The sequence below is a fragment of the Oncorhynchus mykiss genome, chromosome 6 (assembly GCF_013265735.2).
Source record: "Oncorhynchus mykiss isolate Arlee chromosome 6, USDA_OmykA_1.1, whole genome shotgun sequence".
NCBI classification, from domain to species: domain Eukaryota; kingdom Metazoa; phylum Chordata; class Actinopteri; order Salmoniformes; family Salmonidae; genus Oncorhynchus; species Oncorhynchus mykiss.
Genome location: NC_048570.1, coordinates 49,326,701 through 49,339,124, shown reverse-complemented (window position 1 = coordinate 49,339,124; position 12,424 = coordinate 49,326,701).

Below are 12,424 nucleotides of genomic sequence, written 5' to 3'. Positions count from 1 at the left end.
CTGTGACCCCCCTGCGTTACCATACTCAAAGGAGCGGTTGCCTCCCTGATAAACCCTGACCCTAATGGTCGACTATCTAAGGCATGAACGGGGAAAGGCATATGCACAGGAACAATGGGGATCCCTAAACTATGAGCTAATCCTTTATTACTGAAATTCCCAGCCGCGCCTGAATCTACTAGCACCTTATGCTGGGAACACAGGGAAAATTCAGGAAAAGTAACAGAGACAAACATATGTGCAACAGCGGGCTCTGGATGAGAATGGTGCTTACTCACCTGGGGTGACGCCAGAGTGCCCTGCCTTCTACCTCGATTCCCAGAGGAACCAACCCGGCACCGACCAGCAGTGTGACCTCTGCGGCCACATATGGTGCACGAGAGGGAACCCCCTCCGGTCTCCCTGCGCACCGCACCTCCCAGCTCCATGGGTATCGGAGAGGGTGTGCGGGAGGATGGAACAACCAGACCCCGATCTGGACATCCGCGAGTAGCCAGCAGGTTGTCCAGCCGGATGGACAGGTCCACCAGCTGGTCGAAGGTGAGGGTGGTGTCTCTGCAGACCAGCTCCCGACGGACGTCCTCACATAGACTACAGCGGTAATTGTCGATCAGGGCCCTGTTGCTCCATCCAGCGCCGGCAGCCAGGGTCCTAAACTCCAGCTCAAACTTCTGTGCGCTCCTCATCTCCTGCCTCAGATGGTAGAGGCGCTCACCTGCCGCTCTGCCCTCGGGTGGGTGGTCGAATACTGTCCGGAAACAGCGGGTGAACTCCTCAAAATCGTCCAACTTCGCATCTCCCCCTCCACACACAGCGCTGGCCCACTCCAGGGCTTTCCCGGTGAGGCACGAGATGAGGGCGAAACTCTTCTCACGGTCCGATGGAGCTGGGTGGACCGTGGCGCTCCTCCACCTCCATGGCTGGGGTACCTTCTCCTGCTGACTTCATTTTGGTCGGAGATTCTATCACAGTCGTGTTTATAGGTGGCAGGGAAGTCAGGCACAGGATAATTAAAACTTAAAACACATAACTCCAAAACCATGAAATACAATGAAACAAAGTGGGTACGAGGACCCGTCGCGCACCAAATACAAAACACGAATACTGAACATAAAACAATCTCTGACAAAGACATGAGGGAAAACAGACGGTTAAATACACAACAGGTAATGAATGGGATTGAAACCAGGTGTATAGTAAGACAAGATCGACGACGTTGTGACACCCACAGGGTGGGCTTTTTCATACATGCAGGATTTTCTTTCCCAATGTACCTCTAAATGTATTCTGCTCAACCAGTATCTCCGTCTCAGACAGATGACAACAAATCCCCAGCCGTGATGCTATCCTGACTGAAGCAGTAGGGTATGTGTCAACACAAATATTGATAATATCTCTCTGACTGGAATAAGGTTCTCATTGGCAAGGCTTTTCTTCGTCAAAGAGAGACATCCATACAACGGTAAAAAAACACCCGGATCCCACTTTCTCTCACATTTGACACCGTTCAGAGGTAAATCAGGCACTCCTGAGATAAACAGTTCATAGGATGCCTGCCCTGTGCCTGAGCAGAAAGATGAAACTGACTCTGAAAGCCCCACCAGCTCTACCCAGTACTGCTTTATCTGCTCTGTCGGAATGCGGGAGACACTGTCAAAGGAGATGAGGATATCAAAACACAATGCTACACTCCAAAGTGCTGCCGTGGGGCTTTCCTGAGCTGAACAAACTAGCTGTAAAACCTCTGGCTTTCACTGGCTTCTAGATCAGAGCGCTTGCATCATTGCTATTTTACAAGAGAATGAGAAATTGACTGAAGGGAAACAGTCAACAGTGTTTCTTGTTTGAGAAATTTGACTTCATCTTGCCTCATTCTTAAAAAGCTAGGGATGAAAATGATCTATTACAATAATAAAAAGCTACAACAAACGAACGCACAATTCTGTATTTCATCACGTTCTACCTCTGTCAGACACACACACACACACACACACACAGACACACACACACACACACACACACACACACACACACACACACACACACACACACACAGACACACACACACACACACACACACACACACACACAGGGAACAAGAGCAAAAAAGTGCGGTGATTCATCTACTGTCCTTAACACCATGACAGCTCCTGTCCTCTGAGGTCTGCTCAAACTCCTCCTCCCCCAGGTTTAATGGGACCAGCCATTATGACCCTCAGAGGTTTCCTCTGTGCTGTGGTTTCTGGTTTTATTTCATGCCACAAAAACCCTTCATGCTTAGCTCTGCATTGACCCACAGTGAAATCCTCCAATCCCTCACACTCATAACTACAATGACCTGTTACTCTGTTCATGTCTGTGATCAGCCTGATCTCATAGACTAGACATAACATAGTAAATGTAAATCCGGGACACTCAAATTAGTATAATATGTTATGTTTGGTATGGTTATATAAGACAAATGGTTATTTAAGGCAAAAACGAAAGTAGGGTGGTTGGTCAGGGTGGAGGGGTGGGCATACAGTATAACACGGATGTCTAACGATCCAAAGGTTATGATTTTGAATTTCATCACAGAGGACTTTAGCTAATTAGCAAACTTTCAACTACTTACTACTTTTTAGCTACTTTGTAACTACTTAGCATGTTAGCTAACCCTTCCCCTAACCCTTACAGCTAACCCTTCCCCTAACTCTAACCTTAACCCTTTAACCTAACTCCTAAACTTAACTCTAACCTTAACCCTAACCCCTAGCCTAACTACCTTTAACCAGGTAATTTGTTTTTGATGGAAGAGGGAGGTGCAGACATGGGATAGATGGTAGAAGAGCAATGATAGACGCTGCCATCGGTTTTCTGAAAAAAAGTGCCTGATTTTTATTTTATTTCACCTTTATTTAACCAGGTAGGCTAGTTGAGATTAAATTCTCATTTACAACTGCGACCTGGCCAAGATAAAGTATAGCAGTGTGAACAGACAACAACACAGAGTTACACATGGAGTAAACAATAAACAAGTCAATAACACAGTAGGAAAAAAATAGTATCTACATTGTGTGCAAAAGGCATGAGGAGGTAGGCGAATAATTACAACTTAGCAGATTAACACTGGAGTGATAAATTATCAGCTGGTCATGTGCAGGTAAAGATACTGGTGAGCAAAAGAGCAGAAAAGTAAATAAATAAAAACAGTATGAAAACAATAGAATCTCACCATACCTTATCAGCTATGCAATCTGGTTTCAGAGCTGGTCATGGGTGCACCTCAGCCACGCTCAAGGTCCTAAACGCCATCGATAAGAAACAGTACTGTGCAGCCGTATTCATTGATCTGGCCAAGGCTTTCGACTCTGTCAATCACCACATCCTCATCGGCAAACTCGACAGCCTTGGTTTCTCAAATGATTGCCTCGCCTGATTCACCAACTACTTCTCTGATAGAGTTCAGTGTGTCAAATCGGAGGGTCTGCTGTCCGGACCTCTGGCAGGGTGCCACAGGGTTCAATTCTTGGACCGACTCTCTTTTCTGTATACATCAATGATGTCGCTCTTGCTGCTGGTGAGTCTCTGGCCCTTCTTTGGACACTGTGTTAACAACCCTCCAGGCAAGCTTCAATGCCATACAACTCTACTTCCGTGGCCTCCAATTGCTCTTAAATACAAGTAAAACTAAATGCATGCTCTTCAACCGATCGCTGCCTGCACCTGCCCGCCTGTCCAACATCACTACTCTGGACGGCTCTGACTTAGAATACGTGGACACTACAAATATCTAGGTGTCTGGTTAGACTGTAAACTCTCCTTCCAGACCCACATCAAACATCTCCAATCCAAAGTTAAATCTAGAATTGGCTTCCTATTTCGCAACAAAGCATCCTTCACTCATGCTGCCAAACATACCCTTGTAAAACTGACCATCCTACCAATCCTTGTCATTTACAAAATAGCCTCCAATACCCTACTCAACAAATTGGATGCAGTCTATCACAGTGCAATCCGTTTTGTCACCAAAGCCCCATATACTACCCATCATTGCGACCTGTACGCTCTCATTGGCTGGCCCTCGCTTCATACTCGTCGCCAAACCCACTGGCTCCATGTCATCTACAAGAACCTGCTAGGTAAAGTCCCCCCTTATCTCAGCTCGCTGGTCACCATAGCATCACCCACCTGTAGCACGCGCTCCAGCAGGTATATCTCTCTGGTCAACCCCAAAACCAATTGTTTCTTTGGCCACCTCTCCTTCCAGTTCTCTGCTGCCAATGACTGGGACGAACTACAAAAATCTCTGAAACTGGAAACACTTATCTCCCTCACTAGCTTTAAGCACCAACTATCAGAGCAGCTCACAGATTACTGCACATGTACATAGCCCACCTATAATTTAGCCCAATCAACTACCTCTTTCCCTACTGTATTTATTTTATTTTATTTATTTATTTAGCTCCTTTGCACCCCATTATTTTTTACTTCAACTTTGCACATTCTTCCACTGCAAATCTACCATTCCAGTGTTTTACTTGCTATATTGTATTTACTTTGCCACCATGGCTTTTTTTTGCCTTTACCTCCCTTATCTCACCTTATTTGCTCACATCGTATATAGACTTGTTTATACTGTATTATTGACTGTATGTTTGTTTTACTCCATGTGTAACTCTGTGTCGTTGTATGTGTCGAACTGCTTTGCTTTATCTTGGCCAGGTCGCAATTGTAAATGAGAACTTGTTCTCAACTTGCCTACCTGGTTAAATAAAGGTGAAATAAAAAATAATATTTAAAAAAATATAGAAAGCATCTCAGAGGGTTGACCTAGCTGCAGATAGCTAATTCTCCTCTATGTGTTTTCCCCTTGCTGCTAATAAGCTCTTACCAATCTAACTAAATTAATAGAGAACATCTGGTTATCTGACAGTCTATGCAGCAACTATTGTATTAGAGTCAAGCTGTGGTTATTTTATTTATTTTCCTAGACAAGTCAGTTCAGAACAAATTCTTATTTACAATGACAGCTTAGGAACAGTGGGTTAACTACCTTGTTCAGGAGCAGAACGTCATATTTTTACATGGTTAGCTCAGGGATCTGACCTAGCAACCTTTCAGTTACTGGCCCAATGCTCTAACCACAAGGCTACCTGCTGCCCCAAGTCCTGCCAACTCAAAAACTGCACAATAAATGTGTAACCAAGGGGGAACTAGTGCATTTCTCTGAGAAAATCTGCTTCAGTATTATCAATCTTCCAAAACACTTGAAATTCTTGTAAAATCAATGGCATTTATTTGATCAAATAGACTTTGAAAGGTTAGACATGCAGAAATTCCTCTTGTCAAAAGTCTTGCTGTTACAAAAGTAGTTCTTCATGCAGCGTAACAGGTTACAGGTTCTTCTTGGTGAAGCGCCTGAATGGCTTCATCATTGCTGAAAAGACCCTGACAATCAAGGATCGTTTTTTGACAGGCTGAGATATGGAGGGAGAACCCTCTCCAACTGGAGCTAGAAACACAAGAGAAATGGATGGGGTAAGAGAGAGAGAGAGAGAGAGATGCAGTATAGTAACGTTGAAAAATAACAGTGCTATGAGTTTGGTAGGCATTCCTATGTTTCTAACACACACCTAAACAAAACTACAAGCTATAGCAGAGCTCTAAAACATCCTTACCTATGCAATGTCCATCAGTAGAGGGAATCTCAGTCTGGTCCTGGACTGAATGGCAGTCCTTTTTGTTTCCTCTCTTGGAACGCTAACAGAAGAAAGGTAAAGAAAATGGTACAGAGAATAAATAAATGGAACACTTCTGAATCCAAGGCAACAATTTAGTGGTGAATAAAAAATATTTATTTCATGTATTTGTCTTATCATAGCCACATCAATAACATCAGCACCTAACTGGAACAAAAAACAAATGCTAACTCCCTGCTATACCTTGAAGTTGATCCTGAGTTTGGTCATTGAAAAGCAAAGGAAGCTCCTTCTTGCTTTCTGCTCAGCCCCCCTCTCCGTCTCAGCCTGGTCTGATGGGTTTGTTGCAGCAGAAGCTGGTCTTGACGCCTCCTTGCATCCCTGTACCAGCTGCTGGGTCAAGGACTTTACCAGGACTCTGTCAAATGCAGGGCCCTGGGAGGACATAGCTGCTTGCAGGGTGTTATAAGAGCCAAACTCCTCCATGAGGTTTTTATGTACACCTCTGAACACCCTTTGGATGCTCAGGTTCTGGGAATATGCCTGTGTCCTGGATAATCTGGATGCAGCACAGAACTCAGACAGGACTTGTCTGATGAGTTGCTGAGATGTTTCTGTCAGATCTGCTGCCTGTTGGGAGGGTCCATCTAGGGCTGAGGGTCTGATCTCCGATAGCAACCTTATCACCAGTATGGTGACAAAACAGATGCCATCATCTTTGCTGGAGTCCATCAAGTACTGCAGTGGGAATGCAGTGGCACTGCTGATGTCCGGGATGATTAAGAGCTCCCTCAGATGGCCAGAGCTGCTGGGGATACACACCTCCTTCTCTTCAATGTCAATCCCCTCTCCCTTTGGTACCAAAGAGGTTCCCTTGCTGGTGAAAGACGGAGTGGAGGATCGAAAAGAAACTTTAGCACTCGGTGGTCGGCTGCTGTCAGTCATTGGACTGTTACGATGCAGGGGTTCATCTGTGTGTGCCATCATCTTTGTCTTTAGGTCACTTGTAGAAATCTCTGGCATTTTAGAGTCCCTGGTGTCGATGCAGGAGCTCCTGACGATGGGGCAGGTCAGATCAAAAGGCACTTCGTCAGGGATGGGAGTGCCAGGGAGGTTGATCTCTAACTCACACTCTGACCTAGGACCCTTTGAAGAGCTGGACAAGGAACTACGACCATTTAAAGAAGTGGATAAAGATGAACAGGTTCGAGGGATGTCTTGGCAGACTTGTTCACTGTCATCCTCACTTTTCTCAATCTCCTTCAGCATAGTTCCTACCATATCATTGATCTGAAGGAGCTCCCTGGAATCCTTCATTCGCCCGAAGTTTGAGATTTCACTCTGGATAGCAACCAGGATTTCCCCAAGGGTCTCTTTGGAAGAAGCCATTTCTGTCCTTTCGGATCCGGATGGCTTCAGCCCTGTGAAGAAATCCTTAAGTGTGTTCTTCATACTGACGCAGATGTTCTTAGCTGTTGACCAAAGCTTCTCCTCTGATATTTTAACACTCAATTCAGTATAATCCAGTTGGGAGCCCCCGTGGGAGCACTGTGAAACTCTCCCACTTCTTTCCAGTAGCACAGTGTCAGTGGACTCATTTTTCTGGAAAATAGTCGCCATTCCTTTGACAAAGGTTTCCACTAATCCAGAGGCTGTATTCTCAGAGGACATGGAGGACATGGATTCTGAAAGGACATGGATCTCTGATGGTGAGCTAGATGATAAGCCAGCCTGCAGACTTTTCTGAAGACCAGTATGGCTGATCTGTGTGATAAAGGAATGACTGGATCTCATCAGCACTTTACTCACTGCCTCTTCTGCCTGAGTCTGAAAGTCATTGCAAGAGAGGTTCTTAATGCTCTGAATCAGACTAGTTGAGGACTCTGTGATTCTGACACTCTCTTCTGAGCTCAGTTGAGAATATTGAGTACTCACGCTCAAGTCTTCATTGGGTGAGGGTGACTGGGAAATAGTATAGTCATCAAGCTTTGATAGGACACCATCAACAAACCAACAAGCCTCTAGGGACTCATCAGATGAACTGACAACGGCTAAGGATTTACTCTCCACTTTTGATAACTCTGACTTGTAGATGGAAAAAACACTGCTAAGAACTTCTTGAGTACTGGTATCCAGATTGGAGAGACAGAGAGCTGGTATTGGTTGGCTCTCTCTGGGAACTCTACTGTGTTCGGTGCTGGGTAACTGGACCTCAACAGTTGAAACAGTTGCCTTTTCCAGGGTGTCTGAAGACTCCCGAAGAGAAGCATCCTTTGCCACACCTTCTTCTCGAGCGGCTAGAGTTAAAAGGTCCCTCAGCTTTGCTCGTATACGGCCATAGAGTGTGCCGGCTAGAGAGAAGGTTATCTTCTGTGAAGACCCTGTTTTGTGGTCATTTACAGGAACTGGCCAATCAACTGCTTCACATGTGTCTTCAAATGATGCTATCGTCTCCATGCCTCCCACAAATGCCTTAACAATCACTGTGGCAGTGGAGGTTACAGATGTCAGGGCTGTGCAGCTGGTATTCAGCGGGGCTTCAGTAAGGCTAGGAGCAGCACTAGAAGGCCTAGAGGAAGGAGCCATGCCAGAAGAGCTGCTGACTTTCCTTGTAAGGATGGTGCTCACCGCCTTCAGGGCTTTAGACTGAAAGTCGGGGCTAGAGAGGGTCTGAATCTTTCTGGCCACCACACTGGTAGAGGATCCAGTCTCTTTGAGAAAGTGAGTGGTCCCTTCCTTCCCAGATGGACACTCAACATCTAGGTCACATTGAAGATTGGTCAGAAATTTAGACCCCAAGATTGTCATCTTCTTGGCCAGATCCAATAGGATGTTGAAGTCCTGTGCCATTTTGTCCATTGTGCCGACAATGGCCTCCAGCACATCATCAGTCACAGGGTCCATGAGGGGCTCGATAAACCCTACCCACTCTGGCTCAGATGTTTGGCTCTGTAGCTCGGCCAGGATCTGAACCGAGGCTACCCGAATGACCTCCTTGCCTGCTGCTATGTCCTGACTGTCCATAGGGGGGCAACTCCCCGGGCTGGCCTGAATGGCCACTGAGAGGCCAGAGTTAAGCTGGTGTACCACCTCCCCCACGATAGCACAGCTCAACTCGGAGGAGCTGGAGGAGGTGGGGTTGGAGTGACCCTCAACCAGGGATATCAGAAGGCTCTCTTCCGTTACCCCAAAAAGAGCCTTCAGAGGCTCCTCCATGAGGGGAGCCTCTCTAGTTGCAGGCAAGCTCTGCAATGAGGTCTGGGACCTTGAAGATAAACACACAATCACCACTTAAGCCATGCAAATGTAACCAACTGTATCTAATCTGGGTCATTAGTGAGCCTGAAAACCAAATTAGAGCAATGATGGATTACTTCTCATACCACCTTAGTTCTAGAAGCCTAAAGCCAACTGACACGATTTTTTGCCTGATTTTTATGTTTGTACGACATCAGAATATGATTATTTCTGAAAGACATGTACCTGATCTATTTATTCATAGATGACTTCATGGCTTACCCAGTTAAAAATGACTTTCACCTGGACCCACCCCCCCCAGTGGCAACATTTCTGACCAGAACTTAAAACTACAAGGTGTGAATTCCAAGTTAATAATTTATGATAAGTATGGATCAGGTCTTGCAATTATTATGTTGAAATATTGCTGTGAACATACCTCTTAGGCGAACAGCATGGTGATGAGGTTCTGCGAGTGGATTTTTGGCGGCATCCTGCACTGCCATTCCTCCTCCTCTCCTTAGTCCAGTAGTTCATCTCACTGATCAGCAGCCTTTTCTCTCTCTCATCCAGACCGCCTAAGGAATCCTCAGACCCTGTCAGAGAGCACTGGGATTCTGGGGAGGTTGCCCCACTCCTCAGGTTCACCCCCATGATACGAGCTAGCGCTGGTAGGAGAATGCGGAGGGCTGTCTGGGTCACGACTTTAACAATCTTCAGACACAGCATGGAGAGCTGCTCGAATGTGAGCTATGGCCAACAAACAGAGTAATGTTTTTGTCAATCAAGCAATTCCATGACACCATTCCCTATATAGCGCACAACTTTTGACCAGAACCTTATGTGGAGAGACTTACGTTATTTTTCATGCCATGCTGAATCACTCTCCATTGACTAGAGAAAAGAAAAGAAAGGAAACATATTTTACCTGCACACTGGTGTTGAGTTAGTGGAGTCACTAGATAGCCATGTCAGGGAAAATAAACGTGTATTTATTTAAGCAATTAGCAAGTCCATGAGATATTTTGTTCTTGATTTACAAGAAGAGTTAGGTGTGTGGTTACAGTGATGTTAGGGTTAGGTGTAGTGTTTGAAATCCCATTTGTGGTTAGAAGGTGCACTATGACTATAAATTCAGAGTTGTTGTATGTGAGGTTGGAAAAAGACATGGGACTTGCTCATCAGTTAGACTCCTCAGGAAGGAGAGGAGGATTGGGGCACAGCATGTCCCAATCTTGAGAGAAGGCATTAGAGTCCTCTGAGCCTCCTTCTCCAGCTGCTCAATGATAGATCCCCTTTCCCGGAAACCACACCCGGGTGTCTGAGAAGACTCTGGGAAACCGCAAAGAGAAATCTAAAGTTGAATCTGAACTTGATCCCTAATTTCCTTCACCTTTAGGGATTTGATTGTACTGGACAGGTAAAAGCACATCTCTCTGCGGGCCTCCACTATATTGCTTTCACCTATATAGATACTATCTACTCAGATCGGTGCTGATGAATTTGAACACAACCTGCACCCAACATGAAGTAATCTCGGACCTGCACCAATGCTGCTGTCCTCCTCCACGGAAGTCTTCTTGGCACCGCCACTGGACTTACGTTTAGCCTACATGACAACAGATTATAGGTCTAATAGCAGATCTAAGGTCAGTGTAGCGTCTCCTCCTAATGCTTTAAGGCTAGGATTTAGTGATAGTAAACTAATCCTAGATCTGTGCCTAAGTAGGCAGAGCATGTGTAAAGGACAGCATATTTCTTACCTTGCCTCCTGTCCTGTTCTTGTTGGTCTCATGTGTCTCTGTTTCATCCTTCATGTTCTCCACAACTTTATTTTGGTCATCCGGGGGATCCTCCCATTTCACGCTCTGGTGGATAAATAAGAGGTCAATATCAGTCCTAGGTTGTGACTTTATGAAACAACTTATTCGCTCCTATTTTAAACAAAACGGCAATAGTGGTCAGATTTCAGGCCATGGATCAAACCAGTGAGACCTATTGCTGTGTTAGTGACCTACTATATTGTTAGTAATTTCTCCTCTAAACTCAAAATAGGCAAATGAACCATACCTTGCTGTCATCTGACATGATGAGTAGCTTATTGTTGTAGGCTGTTTAGAGGCAATACTAATACCTCCTTTGAAAAAACGTCAGTGAACCATCGGCAGACAACTGAAGTGAATATGAACGTCCTTGAATTATGCCAAAGCATTGTTGAATACTCGATTCCGATTGGCTGAAGCCAGAGCATTCTTCAAAGATGTCATACACACATGATGTCACAATTAGGCCTAAGTCTAATATCTATATGAATTGTCAATTTCATTAGAAAACAAATCAAAGCTTGTCAAAGTTCTGCCAAACGAAAATATGTCTAAGTGCACGTTTTTGCGTTTAATTTATGGTTTATCATGCATCGTCATTCATCACCATGCACAAAAACGTAACTCGCTGCCATCCATTAGCTATAATTGGAAAGCTGAAAGAGGTTGGAAAGCTGCAATACTAGGACGTGCAATAAATTATAACCACTTGCAGAATAATTTCAAATCAGACGTTCAAGGGGGCTTGAACTATTTCAGCACTGTGGAGCTGTCCGCTGCATAGAGCTGACACGTTTCTTGGCATCAGGGGACCGTCCCATTTCGCTGAAATGTTTCGAGTCTGGGCAGCACCTGAGACCGCGGCATGGTGCTGAAATGGAGCAGTGCTCAGCTCTATGGATATCTCATGCGGATTTTCCTGCTAGCCTATGTATAACGATACTATAATTACATTATTTTCATCCATCCGTCAACACAAATGGCATGTCAACGTTCCCCAAATAATAATGCAATGAAGCCAAGCCGAGATGTATGGTTCTTCATCCAGAGGACGAAGCACCACTGTATCATCTAAAACCTTCCGAGAGATCCCTTAAAACTGTAGTATAAATTCTCCACGGCTGTTAGGTTAATTAATTAGCTAGGTTAATTTAGCGAGACATGGACAAATCCAACACATAGCGTTTCTACTGAGTCCTGCTTAGAGGTGACTGACCGTTATGTTGCTAGTTGTAATGACACTTTTAAAACAATAATAGTTATTTGTAATTGCTCTGGGAGCTAATTATTGCAGAGCCCAGCTACACATCCTGCTCGCTGGGCTCATTATGGACAGCCAATGAGCAGTTCAGGTGAAAAAGTCAGCCAGATCTGATCCCTATAACATACATGATACTAGGATCCTGTAGCAACCTGCCGGCCTGCACAATCCTCCATGGCACGAATGTTACACGCGCAATATGGTAGGCTAACATCCCACAACAATTCCCCAATTGGAATTACTTGCCTAAACTTCCAATCATACTTATTTTCTAATATCAACCATAGTTTCTGCACTTAAGGCAGACTTGCCATTAGAACAAGATGGAATTAGGACAACTGTAAAGCTCGTAGGCTAAAATGAACCTTACCTGGCTGTCGTCAGCCATTATGTGTAGCCCGTTAATTAAGGCTCTGCGCCTC